This window comes from Macrobrachium nipponense, chromosome 42 (assembly GCF_015104395.2).
Source record: "Macrobrachium nipponense isolate FS-2020 chromosome 42, ASM1510439v2, whole genome shotgun sequence".
Lineage (NCBI taxonomy): Eukaryota > Metazoa > Arthropoda > Malacostraca > Decapoda > Palaemonidae > Macrobrachium > Macrobrachium nipponense.
The window spans coordinates 52,449,410-52,469,436 of NC_061103.1; the positions used below are offsets into that span (position 1 = coordinate 52,449,410).

General features: G+C 43.1%; 1 long non-coding RNA gene across 1 annotated transcript in view; it reads right to left on the minus strand.

Annotated features, from left to right (window-relative positions):
• Positions 1 to 13,095: 13,095 nt before the first annotated feature.
• The window catches only part of LOC135213212 (uncharacterized), a 45,625-nt gene continuing 38,693 nt past the window's right edge, over positions 13,096 to 20,027 (minus strand). Inside the window, exons 3-4 of the long non-coding RNA XR_010314099.1 lie at positions 15,001 to 15,082; positions 13,096 to 14,703 (exon numbers count right to left, since the gene is read on the minus strand). This is a non-coding gene — a long non-coding RNA (uncharacterized LOC135213212). The remainder of the gene's footprint in view (positions 14,704 to 15,000; positions 15,083 to 20,027) is intronic.

Consider the following 20,027-nt stretch of genomic DNA (forward strand, 5'->3'; position numbering starts at 1 on the left):
AGGTGGGGGGGACTGGCCTTTCCCCCTCTCCATTACTACTCCGTCGCTCCGTTACTAGCCCGAGTCTGTTTGCCCCTTGCTCTTTCCCACCTTACTAGGGCTCCTTTACCACCGGAGACCTGGCATCTAGCGGAAAGGTGCTAGTCTACCCCACGGGGTGGACCGGAACATACAGTCGGTCCCTTCTAACCTCTCCGTTTCACTGAGTTATACACTCGCCACGCACTGGACTTAGTCCGGTACGTTCGAGCTTTTAGGTTTAAGATGTTAAGTTTATTTTAAGTACCTTAAACCATTCCCCCTCCCTTCTTATTCACCGGATACCTCCGGGGTTTATAGCCTATTCAGGCGATTAAGGGAGGGGCTATGCCCGAATTTTTTCCGAGCTCCGGCATGCAACGGAGTTCTTCTGTCCTTTAGCCTGTAAGTGATATTCTTTAAGATACTCATGTGTCTTTCCACTTACAGACCCCACAAACTGTGAGCATCCGGGATGCGCCGCCACACTTCAGGACCCATGTGGACACGAAGTTTGCCGGTCCCATGCTCCATGCGCGACTCCGCACGGGGACATCCAGGTCTGGTACCATGAGACGTGTACCATATGTTACGATCTGGTGAGCCAGCTTTTAGACGGGTAAGTCCCATCCTCTCCGTAGCTGGTCCTCATCTGTTATAGTGCTTAAGTTTTACATCAATCACTCTAACTTAAGGTAAATTCAAGGGGCCTTATAGCCCCTATAATTTTAAGTTATGCTTTAAGTTAGCTTTAGTTTTAAGTTATTCTTAAATCTAATCAATACCCTCTCTTCCAGGCGCCGGCAGTGAGGGATACCCGCACTGACAACCCTGCGGGCCTGGGTCGGCGGTTTCGGGAAGAACGCCGCCAAGGGTATGCCCCCTACATCCTGGAGAAAAGGTTGGCGGTACTAATCTTCCCCGGAGGCAAGGCGACAGGATACGTCGACCCAGTAGAGGCGGCCCCGACTATCGCCTTCATCCAGCAACAGCTGGCTGCCTCATTGACTGACCAAGGCCAGGACATCTCCTCGGAAGTCGCGACGTTCGATATTAATGTAGAACCTATGGTAGGTGTAGACGACCTGTTGGTCGAGGTAGGTAAGGTGGACACCCAAGGGATACCCTTGGGTGCAACTGTTTCTTCTACTCCTGCAACCTCTCCATCCTTCCAAGGCTTTACGGGTGATGAATTATATACTCCTCCTGACGCTTCAGTTAGACCCAAGGTCAAGGGTCAAGCAGTGAAATCCTTGACAAAGACGTCGTCGTCGTCTAAGAAGGACGGCTTCGGCGTCATCCTCCTCTCGTAAGTCTCCGGCTAGGAATCCCGGAGCAGACAGATCTAAAGCTTCTGGGTCCGGCTCTAAGTCCTCGAGGAGTAAATCCTCCAGAGAGAGATCTCACACTCCGGCAGAGTCGTCAGTTCCGCTACCCTTGGTTCCAATTCAGAGCCACCCCTCCACCTCCGCAGCAGCTCCGGCTTTGGACTCCAATGCTGGTCTGTTACAACAGGTGGGCGACCTGGTTGGGTCTCTGAAAAGTAGCATGGAACAAATGATCTCTCGGTTGTCAGATAGGATTACTTCTCAAGACACCATTATAGCCGGACTGAGCCAAGCTCCTCTAGCCTCTCCTCCACCTTTCAATACAGGTGGAGCCCAGCTTCCCCCGTATGACTCTCTACCTCCGTTCTCAATGAACAACCCTTGGAGAGTAGCGTCATACGCCCCCTTCCAAGACGGACTCATTTCTATACCGGAATTTGGAACTCGGAGGATCGAGGACTTCGAGTTCTACCCGGAAGACCTTCAGCCTCCGTTCATCGGCTACGCAAGGCTCACCGCCTCAGCCATGATTCGGGATGATAGAGTACCAAAGGCGAGACAGTCCTCTATTCACGTGACCAGGCTCAGAGAGAATGGCTCAGGTGTCTAGAGGACATGGATTGTTCCAATACGAAAATCCAACCTTTCAAGAGTCCGTTTACGATCTTTACGATGGATGAGAGTACCCCGCTCCCTTTCCTGACAAAAGATCGACGAAGTCTACCATTCCAGCGGCCCAGAAGGGGGACCCCATGCCTCAACTGAAGGAAGCAGATCCTACATCTCCGTTACTTCCTTCAGCCGGAGAATTGTGGGAAGACTTACCTAACACCTTCTCAGCTGGCAAACTCAAACCGGACTGTGCTATGGAGCAGTTTGGTGAAAAGCTACCCAGGCTTCCCAGATAGCCTTATTCAGGCTGAATTTGACGCCAAATCGCGGTTAGCCAGATCGATTAATTCCATGGCTATGACCGAGGTGGCCACCATAGCCTATGGTTCAGAGCCGCTTTTCAAGCTTATGACCAAATCCCTGACTCAAACGGTACAGTCAGATATGTTTGAGTTTGCCACTGCTAGGACGAATTGTAGGAAGCATGTCTACAAAAAGAAGCAACTATTCGGCACGAGCGAATAGGTTACTTGCGTCGAGCATCTGGGGAGCAAGACCTCTTCCCAGAAGCGATGGTGAAGGAAGTTCAGTCAGAGGCTACGAGGTTGAACCAGAGCCTTAAGGACCGTTGGGGTCTTACGGCCAAGAGGAGACAAGATCTAGCGCTAGAGGTAAGGGGTCAAAGAAACCCAGACGTTTCCAGCCCTACCAGAAAAAGCAGCCACGCTTTTCTCAGCAAGTTCCGGCGGAGTTTTACCCTTTAGTGCAAACGCCCAGCCAACCTTCCACTTCAAAGGCTCAATCACAGCCTATTTACGTTATCTCCCCTCAGCCTCAGCCCTCCACCTCTTACGCCCTCTCTCCAGCTTACAATCAAGCCTTCGAGAGTCAAGCTTCACCGAAGTATGACCGCTCGGGGTAAGGGAGGCAGAGGTAAGCGTTCCTTTCGTGGGAGAGGATCGGGAGGTCCCTTTAATAGGGGAAAACATTTCAGAGGAGGCCGAGGAGGCTACCAGAACCAATGAAGAACTTCAGGTAGGAGGGAGGCTGTTTCACTTTCGCCACGGTGGAACTTCAGCAAGTGGGCTCAGAGCATTGTGTCAAAAGGCCTGGGTTGGAGCTGGTTAACGAACCCACCCCCATCCAGGCCTTTCCGCCAACTTCCTTCCAAGGAACTGACGGAGTATGCGGAGGATCTCCTTCAGAAAGGAGCTATAGCGAGAGTCAAAAGGTTAAAATTTCAAGGACGCTTGTTCAGCGTGCCAAAGAAAGGCTCACAAAAAAGAAGAGTAATCTTAGACTTGTCCCACTTAAACTTAGCCATTCGCTGCGACAAGTTCAAGATGCTCACGATCTCGCAGGTGGCGAACCTTACTTCCCCGTGGGCCGGTCACCACCTCTATCGATCTTACAGACGCTTACTATCATATCCCTATTGCAAGACACTTCCGTCCCGTTAATCTGGGCTTCAAGATAGGAGACCAGACATTCTCCTTCAAGGTAGTTCCTTTCGGGCTCAACGTAGCACCCAGAGTGTTTACGAAGCTGGCGGAAGTAGTTGTTCAACAACTCAGATCGCAAGGGTTATGGTAGTAGCGTATCTCGACGATTGGTTGATCTGGGCTTCAACAGTCGAGGAATGCAACAAAGCACAAAGTGATTCAGTTCCTGGAATATCTAGGCTTCAAGATAAACAGGACCAAGTCAAGACTCACTCCAGAGTCAAACTTTCAGTGGCTAGGCATTCAATGGAATCTATCCTCCCATACTCTGTCGATTCCATCATCCAAGAGGAAGGAAATCGCATTAAGTCAGTCAAGCAATTTCTGAGTCACAAACTGGCTTCAAGAAGATCTCAGGAAAGGATCCTGGGTTCTCTCCAGTTTGCATCAGTGACGAACATCCTAATGAAAGCCAAACTGAAAGACCTAACCAGAATTCGGCGCTCACGAGCAAATGTCAGGTCCAGGGACAAATTGTCCTCAGTCCCTCTGATTCTAAAGAATCGACTCCGGCCGTGGGCGAAAGTCAAGAACCTGTCGGTGTCAGTGCCCCCTTCAGTTTCCTCCGCCAGGGATCACTATCCACACAGACGCTTCATTAGGCGGTTGGTTGGGGGAGGATATTCCCAGTTCAAAAAGGTTCAAGGAACGTGGTTCACCTCAGTTCCGTCAGTTCCATATAAATGTACTGGAGGCAATGGCAGTGTTCTTGACTCTAAAAAGGTTACGTCCGCCAAGTACTCCCACATAAAGCTAGTCCTGGACAGCGCAGGGTGTAGTACATTGTGTAAACAGAGGAGGCTCCAAGTCACGTCATCTAAATCATGTCATGGTAGCCATATTCTCCCTGGCGGACAAGTTCAGTTGGCATCTCTCCTCCACTCATATAGCTGGAGTGAGAAACGTCATAGCAGGATGCTCTATCCCGATCAGTACCTCTAGAGTCGGAATGGTCACTGGACAACAGTTCGTTCCAATGGATTCTTCAGATGTTCCAGGTCTACAGGTAGATCTCTTCGCATCTCAAGCGAACCACAAACTCCCGTGTTATGTGGCCCCCAACCTGGACCCTCTGGCCTATGCCACGGACGCCCTGGCTCTAGACTGGAACAACTGGGGGAGGATTTATGTCTTTCCTCCAGTGAATCTTCTCATGAAAGTGTTAAACAAACTCAGGACATTCAAGGGTCAAGTGGCTCTAGTAGCCCCAGACTGGCCGAACGAGCAATTGTACCCTCTCATTCTGGAACTGGGTCTCCGCCCTCTTCGGATCCCAATCCCAGCTCTCCAGTCAGTACAAACGAAGACTGTGTTCGCTTCCTCAGGATTCTCAAAACCCTAACTTTTTGGTTTATCATGAAGTTTGCAGCGAAGAGGGATGCGAATATTGACCCTCAGAATATTCTCTTCTTGGAATCCGATAAAAGAGATTCAACTTTGAGACAGTATGATGCTGCTGTCAAAAAGTTAGCAACCTTCCTGAAAGAATCAGATATTAGGATCATGACAATCAATTCAGCTATATCCTTTTTCAGATCCTTATTTGAAAAAGGCTTAGCAGCTAGCACAATTACGACAAACAAGTCAGCCTTGAAAAAGATTTTTCAATTTGGGTTCAACATAGACTTGACAGATTACCATACTTCTCGTCTATTCCCAAGGCGTGTGCTAGACTTAGACCTTCTGTAAGGCCTACGTCAGTATCATGGTTCTTAAACGATGTTCTAAAACTGGCTTCAGAAACCAATAATGACACATGCTCGTTTATAATGCTCTTAAGAAAAACCCTATTTTTATTAAGCTTGGCCTCAGGAGCTAGAATTTCAGAACTGTCGGCTTTATCCAGAGATCCGGATCATATTCAGTTCCTTCCCACAGGGGAAGTGCTACTTTCCCCGGAACGTAGCTTTTTAGCTAAGAATGAAGATCCTTTGATGAGGTGGGAACCATGGAAGGTTGTACCCCTTCCACAAGATGTATCTCTTTGCCCAGTTTCAGCCTTACGAGCCTTTCTATCTAGGACCTCCCTCATCCTCATCGGGTCCTCTCTTTAAGAGAGAAAAAGGTGGTACTTATCTATTAAAGGCATCAGGCAACAAATCCTGTACTTCATTAAACAAGCCAATCCTGACTCTTTCCCAAAAGCACATGATGTCAGGGCAGTAGCCACCTCAATTAACTAATTTCCAACATATGAACTTCGATGAGTTGAAAAAGTATACTGGATGGAAATCGCCGACAGTGTTCAAACGTCATTACTTAAAGTCCTTGGAAGCCCTGAAATTTTCAGCAGTTGCAGCGGGTAACATAGTTTCCCCTGACTCTGACTAATCCTTAGTAGAAGATCCAGTCCTCCTTTCTACCTGCCTCACCCAACAGTTCGTCTATTCCTGCCTTGTTCATTTACGGTCACCTTGTGTCTTAGCTGCTTTGATGATGATATAGTGGGTGTCCCTTATTTTTTTTGCTAGGGACACTCACATTTGTGATGATTACTGATCTCGTGGATGTCATCTCCTTATTTTTATGCTAGGAGACCATCTTATTATAATGGTTACGGGTTTTGTATATTAAGTCATATACATTCCTTTATATTTTATTATTGTTGAGTTTGTTTTATTCAACTTTTATGTTAATTGCTTTAGAATGTTTTGATACATAGCTTTACACAGGTACCGTTTTTGTATATATATGATATATTTCTCCTGTATATATGTATATTACCTTAAGTTAAGAAATATTATTAGCATTAAGTATAAATTAAGTAATATTTCTATTTTGTATCACTGTGTATATGTATCTTTATTAGCAATTATATTGATTTATTTTTATTTTATCTTTTATTTGAGACCTCTTTGTATTTTGTTGAATTTCTTTACAATCTTGTGCTATTTCTCTGGTACGATTTCCGCAGCGACACGAGCTGAGCCCAGAAAAGGGATTTTGACGTAAGGAAAAATCTATTTCTGGACGATTGGCTCGTGTCGCCAGCGAAATCCCGCCCTACCCATCCCATCGCCAAGATTGTCTGCTAACTTCAGGATGGCCACCAGAGGCGCAGCAGTCGGCAGCATGGGATGGAGTAGTAGTAGTAGGTGCTGCCCACTCTGTGGGTCGGCTCTCCTCTTGGGGGATTTTGTAGTGGGAGAATTCTATTGGCATTTGGCTCGTGGTAGTGGTCTCCACTCGCCATAGTGTTCATACCGACACTCTCTGGAGGGTGAGCGAGTCAGTTTTATACTGACCTTTTTCTTTATTTATTTATTCTCTGGTATGTGTTAGTACATTTACCCTAGAAATAATAGATTAAAGGATATTTCGCGCAGCGACACGAGCCAATCGCCCAGAAATAGATTTTTCCTTACGTCAAAATCCCTTTATTAACCACTGCTAAATAAAAGGTTTTACAGTAAATTCAGATAAAGTTTAGACCCGCATCTAAACTCCAGAGAGAGACTGATATAGAGATGAAGGGGCTTCAATCTCAACACCTTACAGTGCTGGTCCTCAGCAAGATCTAAAAGTACTTGATGCAATACCAGGGAAAGTACGTATGGAATGATAACTTTGGAAGTAGGCAGTGAAAAAGTCTTATCTCCTCTAAACAGAAAACATTGACGTCTACAAGGTTCCAGGTGCTGAAAATTCCTCCAGAATGGTACCCTCAGCAACACACAGACCACTGCTTCTGACCCCAGGCCATGGCAGTTTTAAATTAAGGACAGATCCTATGATAACTTGAAAATCTTATTATTGGGAAGGGGACATTCTAACCTCTCCAAGCAGTTAAGGAGATGCCTACGTCAATGGAATTGTATGGAATTGTGTAGTAGAGTTGATTTCTTCTCAACGGAAGAATGAGACGTCTACCAAGAGCATTGGAAATTCTGAAAAGTTTTGCCCTGAGGCTACAAGGGCTCTAAAGGAGACACTGAACAATTCTTGAACTTGAAGTTGCTCAATAGTATTCAGAGTAGATACAAGGGGCAGGCCTATGAGTCTGAATTAGGTCAAATTTAAGGAGACATCCACTGCTCAAGTCTGAGGGCCAACAAAGTAGTAGTAATCATTCGGCTGTCCCTGTTCATCTACATGCTAGGAAGCTGAATGAGTGTTCCTTAAATCCACACCAAGTGCCCAACTTACGGATGTAAAGACCCTTGTAGGCAGTTTTTCTTCCTATATCCCCAATTGCTAAAACACTGTCCTTCTACAGATTGAATGATCAAACCAATATGTTGTTTCATTTCACTCAAAGCAGCAAACTTCCCACAAAGACTTTGTTTCTGACCGGGAATAATAAACTGCTAAGCATCCTGATGTCTTTCCACTGCCCTGACATCTAAATGTTTTTACCAGGAGTAGTTGACCATTCTATGTTGCATGAAAGGTTAATGACAGTAGTTAAACTCTGTGTTGCATGACAGAGGGAAAAGACCGAAACTTGGACTTAGGTTTAAGAACCAAATGGACGATTCCTGGTTAAAGTGTCCCTCCTACAGTCCTGGAGCCAAGTTGGTTCTGGATTACTTACAAATTTAATGTTAGTTGTAAGTCGTAATTCTTTACGCTGAAACCATACATTAATTTGAGCATGATAATCTGAAAATAAACCCATAAGGCCCATGTTTCCTAATGAGGAAAAGCCCTTACCATATAGGAAGTTTCTTTCCAGTCTAAAATCTTCAAGCAGCACATGCCTATTCATCTTTACCGACAAGCATGCATAATTAAATATCATCCCCACATCACTAGATAAAAAGAACGGGGATATAAAGAATTAACAATATAGTGCGTAGAAATTGGGCCGCCAGAAGAAGCAACAGGTCCTTGGCCTTTGAATACTGTTGACAGAGTGGGCTAACTTGAATAACTGATTCAGTAGAAGTGTCTTGCTCCTAAAGTCGACACCATCTACCAATGGGCAACAAGTCCCTGACATAACTTATTGAGGGCTGCACACTAACCCAAACAAAGTGCACAGAACAACAATACCTTCTTGTGAAAACATCTTGAAGGAACTTGCATGACTGTGGATGTATTGGTACATAAGTGAAATACATTCTGCATGTGTACCACAAGTCTGACCATTCTTTGGAAAAGTACTAAAACCATGCTAGAACAACAAGTATATGGGCAAGACACTTACTGTTATTCAGTCTCCAAATGTCCAAGAATATCTCCAATTACATTTGGGTGTCTTCCTAAAGAATTACCCTTGGACCATCATTCCCTCTATATACAATCTCCTACTAAAAGAGACTTATGAGAGATCTCTGCTGAAGACAAGGGAAGCTATAAGAAGGAGAATAAACCAGTGGAGGACAATCACAAAGAATCACAACTGCCATTCACCGTAGTCCACTGTATAACATACTGGTCCCAAGTCTCTCCATGCATGTTAGGAGGCTGCAACTGTCCATACCCCAGAAACCTGAATCTGCACTTATCCCGAAGGTATACAATAAAGACTACCAATAGATAATCCGAACTGTATAGTCAGACAGGAAGCGAGAGTGTTCTCACTTCCAAACAGAGTGAGTATAAGCATGAGGACATTACCCCGCAGCACCAGAAATGAGTTACTTGTTTTAGTTACTTGTTTCCTCGCTAAAAACTCCCGCTGGGTTGGCGTCTCCACCTCTCTAAGAAGTCGCAGAGACGAGACAACGTAAATAGAAGATAATAACTCAAGTTAGACTGAAAATCCATCAGCATGTCTGTCTGTCTCGAGTTCATTTCCCCACAGGAAAGAGAAAGAAAGCGAACCTCCTATTAAAGACGGTTAAAGGACCAATAAGCGTTGTACAGCAAAAGGCGGCCTTCGGCTCTCCGCAACTTTAAAAGACAAGACGACAAGCCAAGGCAGACACAAAGGGAGATTGTGTCCGAGGACAAGAAAAGTTACAAAATGTTCTCAAATTGGAGAAAGCGTTGGTTCTCTTCTCCAATATTTAGAGTGCGCCAAAATACGCTCGCCAAAATACCTAAGATAATAAAGATATATTCAACAAAATGAGAATACAGGAAGGTGTAATGTGGCAACAAACGCCGACCGGACCAAAACAAGAGTTCCTCCAATTCCATTCAAACTCTTCTTCCGTCAGCGGGCGACGGAAGGAGACAGCTGCCGACAGGAGGTAAACAAAGAGCTTAAAGGATTGCTCTTTCTCTGCAACCCTTGGCGACAAAAAGCAACACTTATCAATGAGGGGTGACAGTAGCTAAGTGCTGTAACGAATCCACCACGACTCAATGAGAGCAAGACAGTTTAAGCGACTCGAGACTCGGCCAAATTCCCACTCCGCACGATTCAACTGCGTTCACACGAATCAACTGCGTCCGCAGCAGGGTTCCCATATGTATTAGACCAAATTATCGTACCAAAATCTCTTCAAATTATCGTATTTTGATTAATAATCGTTTATCGTACAGAGGGTCAAATTATCGTACATCTGGTAACCCTGGTCCGCAGTCCGTACGAGTCGACGGAGGAGAGAGAGAACGAGGCGCCAAAAGTGGGAGGCGGTGGGAGAGGAGTTACAACAACTTTCCTGCCTCGTCCGAAAGCGATCGTACATACTTGAAAGCATTTCTATATGAAACTAAGTTAGAAATCTCTGAAGCTGGAATATCTAACTCGGCGAAAGCTGTAGATACTACAGACGGTGTAGACTTGAAAGAGAACCATTAATCGAGGCAGTACATAGTAAGAGACTTGCCGATAGCCGAAGAGGAAGCCACGCAAAGAACAAACAAGCATTTACTAAGAAAAAGAAATATGCAGGCATACAAGAATTTAGAATAACCAAACATGAGAGATAAACAGTTCGAGCGAGTCGACATATCTAAATGTGTAAAACTCGCTACAGATACATTAATCATCTCAATAAAATGTCTACACCTATATCATATATTATTAAGCCTATGCATGCTAATACCTCAAACTAGGTATTGAAGACGACAGAATGCGCCTACAGAGCGAGCATAACTCTTACCGAAACGGTCCTTTTCTGCGAAAGCTTTTAATTTCAAACGAGATTCACACCATGAAAAGGGCGAAGTAGGTATTGGAGGGCACAGAATCCATCATCCCGAGAACCGACCCGGTTTCCTGGCAGTGGACGTTCCAACTGTCGCAGGGCAGTCCTAGGCTCGGCTACATACAGACGAGGGCACCAACACCTTACTTCTAACAGGGAACGCGAAAATGAGCGCACACTGGAGGGATTCGGAACGTTCCCGTCACAAAATTAGTTCAAATTGTATTAGAACTAAAAATAGGTTAATGTTCTAACGTCTCGTTACGCTTTTCCTGAACCGAATGGGGAGTAGAAGGCGGAGCTACAATGGAAATCAATACTAGCCTACTAAAATGCATAGTCTGATTAGGGATAGCCTGACAGGTTTAAGCCCTGATCCAACTTAATGCTTTCGCAATCTATTAGTTCCAGTCTTCCTATGTCTGACATATTCAGACATAAATTTTCTCAGAACAATTCCCTACATTCTTCACATCGTAGTTCCAAAATCACACCCTGTACCCTGCAGTACAAAGGAATGTTGATAAACTTCCAATTTCACCATCCTGGTTAAACCAAAACATTCTTACATAGCCTGATGTTATTGGTTTTACTTCCGGTGGAAGATATCCTAGAAAAATTAAATTACAATACCGTAAACAGGTGTATTCACAGAATACCAACAACCGCCTAGCCGCAATGGCGGCAAGGAGAATTCTGACAAGAGCTAAAACACTTGAAAAACACACCTGGTGGAGAACAGGTAAACTAGACAGTCACCGGCCAGGCATTCGATTTTTTTTTTGTTTGAATGCCGACTCGCCTAATCGGTGGGGAGATATAGCTAAATTTAACAGTAAGTAAGATTCATCTCAAATAAAACGCTATCTCAGATCACAATACTAACAGGAAATTGTAGGTCATAGGAGTTCCAGTAAAGTACTGGAATATTACAACAAATAACCACATAACCAAGGCCACATATTCATCTTAAAGACAGAGTACTTACAACCGTACATAAGTCTACCTTGAGATCTGCTCTTTTTGTCACTACGTATTTTCATAAAAAACAAACCATACTTTGATATCAAAGCACAACAATACCATCCAAAAATCCTTCCAACTGCTTCCCCAAGAAGGCATAGCCCAAACAAACCCATGACGATTACATGGCAACACTACACAGGTTACGTTATTTGATATCCTATCCCTCCAATTACTATTTCGTAATAGTCTCTGAGCACCTCGTTTCAAATGCTAAGAAATTATTACCCGAAGTCACTGTAGTACTGTAACATGCCTCTCATGCCCATAAATCAAAATACTACTCCTAAACAATCCCTTACAAACTCTGATCATATGTATTACTACAGAAAAACTGCAGCAATTATTCCACATAGTATTTCTAAGCCTTCCTTCCCACTGGCCTGAAGAGGAGGAGGATCTTTCAATCTTTCCGTAAATTCTTCCGTGCGCTCAGAGTATTTAAAACTTCTTCGTCTTTTTATCCATCATGCCTATGCCTTCAATAAGACAATGCTGTGCTTTTTCAATATTCATATTCATAATTTCTTCAGTTTTTCTACAACTCATATCTACTGCATATTAAACAGTTACACTTGATTCAGATGCAGCAGCACAAGAGAGAATGAAATGAATTGGGAAACTATGTAGTACACAGGCATAAGTATATACATAGTACACTATGTACTATAAACTGTTCTGCTGCATCAAATTAGCAAGACCCAGAGAGAGAGAATTTTGTACTATTTTTTTCTGTGAACTACAAATTTCCTTAGGACAAAAATCTTGCAGAAACCATAATAACCATGGGATTCTTCTTCTTCTTCAGTCATTTAAAATGGACCACCTCATTAGCACTGAGTTAAATGAGTGTCCTGCTTGTGTTTACAAACCTATTTGCAATTGATAGAAATCAAGTACTATAAAATAAAAGCATTGTTTTAAACATCAAACCTGTGATGACAATAAAACACTTGGCTGAAGCTTCCCAAGGTTTACTCAGCTTAAACCATTACTACAGTCTGAAACAAATACAAATTCCTTCCTTAATAATCTAGTACAGTATATTTACAATGACAACAGTACATAAACAAAGTGAGAAGATAATGCTTCTTGAAGGGACAACACTCGTATCAAACTTGGGTACAAAATATAGTACATCCTTAATAATAATATACCACAAACCCAATTACTAAAAACAATTCTGTAGTCCTATCAAGGCAGTGTACTGTTTAAATTATAGAAATAAACATTTTAAAACAATGCTTTATGAAGAATTAGAGAACCATAAGATATCATTCAGTAGGAATCAGGGTACTGTACTTCTGTATATTCAAAAAAGAAATATTCCATAATGCAAGATGCTAAATTCAATTTAAAGATAGTACCTCTCTATCTCTCTCTCAAATGTACACTTTCCAAACTGCTATATAGCAATTATCTATACCAAATAGTAAGAGCATGACCATGCAAAGAAGCCTAACCACAATTATTGAATCTGCAATATCTATAAATCAATGTTGCAAAAGAACTCTACATAAAGGGGAGAATGATCTAACCTCACATAACATACTGGATATCAACCACACAGCTACATACTACATATAGCTAACTGTTAAAAGTTCAGTAGATGGACATGACTGTAACAGATAACAGATGTTTATCATAACTTCATCCATTAACACACATGCCTATGCATCTATCAGTCACTTGTATCAGCATTTCAACAGCCACTTGTACCAGTAATCTTAGCAAAATGCTTGTACCTGCAAACTTCACAGGCCCCTTGTACTGGTAAATCTAACAATTCAGCAAGCACTGGCACGTACATTTAGCCATCACTTGTACCTGCAAATTTAACAAGCACTTGCATTTGAAACCTTATGAATCACTTGCACAGTGCCTTCAGATTTAACAATGACTTTTACCTGTACACTCTCACACATAAACATCTACGGATAACTTATGGCTCTCTTCAAACCAATTTGCAACACATTCAAATATTTTCAATTGATTTTCTTTGCACAATATACGTAATGGCTTTTCGTAAGCCATATATATATAGACAGGCTTTGAGCACAGGACTAATTAATAGCCAGCATTACTGAATGTTGTAACAAAACATTACACAAGTGTCAAAGTGTCATAATCAAGTCAAAAGAAAAAGTTGTTGCTCGAGTAAGGAAGTAGTATCCTTGAAGAAGCAGCTGAGTGATGCGAATAGTAAGAAGATAGTGACAGGCATGACAGCATCTGGATGTTCTTCTCAATTTTGGACGAATGGGTAAATACTATCGATCGTGATGTGAATTTCAAATGAAACAAAGAAAAGCCAAAGTAATTAATGGTGAATGTAGAGTATCCATCCCTTTGACGACATAAGCTTTTAAAGATGCTATTCATTGAAATTAACTAACTCTGAAGAAAATGTAACTTGACCTATAGGGTGAAACTAAAGAAGCGTAGTTACATTGTCATTTTGCAAGTGACAACAGCCTACACGACTCTTTCAGATGTCAAATAGTTGAATGAAACCACAAAGGCCATCAATTGCAATTTAACATGAATAACCTGAGATACTAAAAGATGTTATGAAATACATACACTTCTTGTTAGCCACAACAAAACCAGGGGTCTTGGAGAAAGTGTCATGACTATGAAGAGATACAGAATTCTACACATAGTATTTTACCCAATATTTTATAGTATATGCACTGAGTTGGGAATGAAGCAATTATGGAAGGAGGATGGTAGGATACTATTTTTTGGAGAAGGAAGATACTACTACAGTGGAGTATACATGAACTAATTATTAAAGATCTGTATGACTGGACTGACCGAGTAGAAAACAATGAGTGGTCAATTATAAACCACCCAAGCATTAGCATATTGTCCCAGTCAAGGCCTTGTCACTGGAGTGTGGGAGACAGTGATAGCAAAAGAAAAATCATGGATGTTTTAATTGGGAGATGATCAATCACCTGCCTCATGTTTTGCGCTAGGGAACGACACTGACAATCCCGCTGCTGATACTAATATCGTAATTCAGTGAAGGGACAGAAGAGTGATATGTACTGTCCAATATCCTTTTCAATCCTCAAGCTGAGTCTGCTCATCCAATCAGAAGATGGACGTTAAAATGCATATCTTGATAATTCAAAATTGTTCTTGAGTCCTAAGTAACTCTGTATGGTAAACCTGTATAGGAGGAAGAACAGAAAAGGTAAGTCAGAGTCAATTTGCTTGTGACTCAGGTAAATTCTATGCAGACTGCTAGATTCTGTCTTGCTAAATAATAAAGTAGTATTAATTTGCACTATCAGAAAGATTCCAAGTTTACTAATTGCTAGAGATACCTGACCATATTTCCTCATATTCAATAGCTTTATTCATCTGCTTCTATGAAGAAAGTTTAGTACAAGTCATCATTGAAAAAAATATTCAATTACTACAATATTCATGCCAATGTCCAAGGGATAGAAAAAAACACCATACCTCCAAAAATGCTGTAGATGTAATCATATCCAAAGACCTGCACATATAGTACTTTTATTGTGGCAGGAACTGTTAGAATATCCTGAAAGAAAGAATGAAAAGATCAGTTCAATTTGAAATGGATGAGATCAGTTCAATTTGAAAATGATGAGATGATAATCATGATCCACTGGAGTAAAAATAATCGATCACTGCCTCATAAATTCAGTCTTCTGCCATGCTGGTGAATTTGCCAGGCAAGAGAGAATGCCTGACATGCAATATTTCTCTCTTACCCTCCATTTCAAATGAGGTTTTACTCACTGAGTTATGTGACAATGTTACAAATAATCATAAAAATGGAAGGAATACTATCTCCATTCACAAGTGAAAAACCTAAAGTTCTAACCTTGAAATTTTTCGTTTGAGAAAACCCTAAATAGTTTTACAAGTGCTGATTAATTTCTCTAGATTTTACCTACAGCATTTTTAGCACTGACAGTTAAAAGTGGGTAAATCTGTGAGGATATAGTTCAGGCTAGTCAGTGACAAGGGCTAATTCAGGTGTCAGGGACTGTATTGCAATATGATATTGTTAGAATACAATAAAGTTTTGTACATACTTACCCGGCAGATATATCTTAGGTTATGTCTCTGACGTCCGACAGAAATTCGAATTTCGCGGCACACGCTGCAGGTAGGTCAGGTGATCTAACCCCCTGCCGCTGGGTGGCAGGAATAGGAACCATTATCGTTCTAGAACCAGATTTTCTCTTCCACCTGTCTCCTGAGGGGAGGCTGGGTGGGCCATTCATCATATATATCTGCCGGGTAAGTATGTACAAAACTTTATTGTATTCTAACAATATCATTTTTGTACATGCAACTTCCCCGGCAGATATATACTTAGCTGATTGACACCCTGATGGTGGGTAAGAGACAACTATTTACTGAATAGACAGGTAAACAACATACGTTGTAGGTATAAATAAATAAAACCTTGGTTCCTACTTGTTCAGGCGGAAGATTCCATGGCTAATGCCTAGAATCTGCTTCGCCTCAAGACCTCAGCGAGGATGTGACCTATGGCTAAGAGTTCTTGTGGGTCTGTCGATGGGGTCTTATCCATTTACTCGACAGGGCCTCTTACATGACAATATGCCTATGCCTAGTGGCATAATTAAGGAGCACAACACCGATCCCGATCACCTGATCCTAACACGAGGGTTAGTAGTGCTTAAGTTGAAAAGAGTTCCCCTCCCCAAACTCCTTTCAAACAACCCAAAGACACGACGTTAAATAAAATTTAACATCACTAGTTAAGGATCAGTATCGGCTCCCTATCCCAGCAATGTATCCGCAGACACGTATCAACCAAGAGAAAAGGATCTCTCGTAGGTTATCTTGACATCCTTCGGATATGGGAAGTCAACACAGAGTTGCATCTCCCGTATGTGACAGCTAATATTTCCTTATGACATATTGTTAAGGAAAGAACAAGAATTCGGAAAAGCTTGCACTTCATGCGCTTTTAATTCTCAGCTGTTTGAAGGAATCATCAATGCACTTGTCAAGTGCTTAGGAGATCACATTGTCAAAGAAAAAGGCCAGGGCATTCTTTGATATAGATCTCTTCTGGGTGAAGCCTGGAGAGCCTGGCTAGCGCTTCGTGCCTGGCAGGCGCCTAGCGCCTTTCTAGCGCCTCGCGCCTGGCTGGAGCCTTGCGCCTGAATGGCGCCTAGAGCCTGGCTGGAGCCTCGCGCCTGGCTGGCGCCTGATTGGCTCCTCCCTCCTGGCTAGCGCCTCGCGCCTGGCTGGAGCCTTGCGTCTGGCTGGCGCCTTGCGCCTGGAGCTTGGCAGAAGACTTCATGATTACTGTCTATGAGTCTGCATGCCTCAAGAGTTTCAGCGAGGTAGGGACCTATGACTGACAAACCCTTCTGGATCATGTCAATGGGGGCTAGCCCGCTTACACGACATAGCCTTTGCGGATCGTGCCAATGGTGGCTGACCCACTTACATGGCAGAGCCTTACCTGTATCATATCAATGGGGACTAGCCCTCTTACATGACAGAGCTTTAGGTTTCTCTTTACTGGAAGGAGCCTTGCGCCTGGATGGATCCTCAATCCTGACTGGAGCCTAGCCTTGAAGGAGCCTGGCACCTGGATGGTGCCTGGCTGGCTTCTAGAGCCTGGCTGGCTCCTAGAGCCTGGCTGGCGCCTCGCGCCTGGCTTGGCTCCTCCGCACTTGCTGGAGCTTCGAGCTTGGAAGAGTCTCTAGGCTGTCTGGCGATGTCCACATCGGGACACCTCTTATATCTGTCCGATTTGTTCGCCTCTGGCGCATTTGCGCCAGGTTGGAGGCCCGCTCCTTCTCAGTATCCGACCATGACAGAGTTCCTTGGAACTGTCCTCCTCTGGCGTTTTTTCGCCTGTATTGGCATTTGGCGCCTGGCTGGCGCTACATTGTCCGAGAGTCCTGAACAACCACATAGTCTATCAGGAGACTGGAGAAGGGTGGAAGAAAGGTTCTTTCCCTTTGAGCTTTTGGCCCCTGGCAAGGGAGGGTGATTGTAGTCAGCTACATCCAGTAGACGACAGGATATCTAAACAATACGAGAGAGAAGAGTCTTCCTCCGAGGAGGATCCTTCATGAATACTTCCTTGCTAACGAGACTCTCTTCTACATGTTGATGAGGTTCCTCGTTGCAGAATCTTCCCTATCCTTGCCCGAAGGAAGGGAAGGAGTCTGGAAGTCGAAGGAGACTCCGAGCTGAAATTGGGCGGAACCCTGATTTCTAGCTCTTATTGTATCCTTCTGAATACCTTCTGGGAAGCATTTCGAGCCCTCGTCGCACCCCGAAGACTCTGTAGGCAAACGTGTAAACCATCTCTTCTTCTGTAGATGAAAAAGTAAGTACCCTGCCTGGGCAACGAAACTTCTATCTGAAAGCGTTGCGTCAGAATAGAGGGTTTTAGTTCTTTTGCCAGACATACTATGCTGCAAGAACCCATTGCCGAGTCTCCATTGAATCTGATGCGAGATTCCAATGCACAAAAAATTCACTTGTCTTCTTGGTCGTTTAGGCTAAGAGAAACAAAGAATTCCTTCATAAACTTTCTCAAAGAAGTTTGATGAGGAGCAGTCCATTTTGTCGGAACACGAATCTGTGGCCACAAAAAGATCCCATTCGAAGTACATGATATCCTACTCTTGTCGTATTGCGGTATCGTATAAGATCCCGAAGATCTTAATCTTCTGCTATCTCTAATTCCCCTTGTAGAGACAGAGTATACCTTTTCTTTTACTGCGTTCTTTGATAGCAGTATATATCTAGGTGATTCTTCCCTCTGAAAGTGAAGAAAGACCTCGCTACGTGGTTTCACAGAGGTATCGGAAGAGGACAGTTTTTTCCTCATTCCATCTAGCACGATCTGCAGCAATTCTATGTCTTAGCCATGACTATTGTCATTTACCTTGAAAAATCCTCTCATTCATGTCCACTTCTGGTCAGTCTGCACGCGGACAGACTCAGAGTGGAGAGGTTTTTCAGGTCTATTTCTAATAGATTCTGATAGAATATCCAGATACTCTTGGAAAAGCCTACGAAACATGCTGTGAGAAGAACGTGACTTCTGTGATCCAACCTCTCTAAGGCCAAATGAGGCATTCATCCTCTCTTCCTTTGACGCTCATTTATCTTAATATCTGTTAAGAATTTATAACTAGGGGAAAAAAAGACTAAAGTTTATTCCCCTTCTTTAAATTAAAGATGTCGTATATTGCTACCTCTCTTGGTTCGAGGAAAAGGAAGCAGTCTATAGGAAGCCTGTTCGTCTTCTACCTTGCGAAGAGATCTATGAAGAAGACTTTCCGCAGGTTCTCAAAACTCTTTTCAATAAATGTTAGACATACGTTAACAGTATTATCTTCGATCGAGAAGGTTCTCACGGACATGCAAAACTTTGCATCGCAACCTCTTAAGGATCGTTACGTTCCGTGTCTGTTCCCAAATAGGTTCTCTTCTGTTAACGCGAACAGGGGCGAAAAAAAGAGATTCTCGATGCCTTTGCTTTGATATGAGAGAGTCGTGGAATTGGCCTAAGTGGATTAAAATAAATCATTTCATCATTCCTTGTAACGACTACCCCTTTTCGATTAAATGTGGTAACGAAATCAGGAAACGAATCTTGCCGTACCCGAGCCTCCGAGAGGCTACTGGTTTGTTTGTTTATTTGTATGGTGTTTTACGTGACTTCCGAACCACGTCGAGAGTGAACTTCTATCACCAGAAATCCACATCTCTCACTCTCAATGGAATGGCCGAGAATCGAACCCGCGACCACCGAGGTGAGAAGCCAAACACCAAACCAACCACTACTGGACTCTTAGGTTAATAACTCGCTAAAACGAGAAAATATCTTGGATGGTGCTTCTGGCGCATTGCGCCAGGCTGGCGCTTCTGGCGCAATTTGCGCCAGGCTGGGGCTTCTGACGCTTTGCGCCAGGCTGGCGCTTCTGACGCTTTGCGCCAGGCTGGCGCTTCCTTCTAGTTCTTTTAAGGTATGTGCCAGAACATCTGTGCCTTTATGGTACCCGACATCCTTCACGTGTTAATTCCGTTCTTAGTAGGAAAAAACTTTTATATACGTAGTATAGTCATTCAGGTAAAACAACTTCTGCCACTAAGAGAATGTTTCCCATCCGACTCACCCATCTTCTCTTGAGCAATATCCGATTCTAAAAAGGTTGTGTGCGTTTCTCGAAAGGATAGAGAATTATATTATATCGTGCTCTGCCGTACTAGAATCCTTTATAATACTGTCACATTGTGGTAAACAGCATTAATCTAGGAAAACCTTTGTAAGGATACTAGGAAAACACTGTAGTTAACCTTGGTATGTGCATAAGACTTGACCATACCGTATCTTAAAGTGAATTCTCTTACTACATTCATCTTCTCACTAAGCATGTACTCTAATAAGCCATGCTTTTCGTAAGACATGAGAGCATCATATAATATAGAGTTCCGCTGCGTTAGAATCC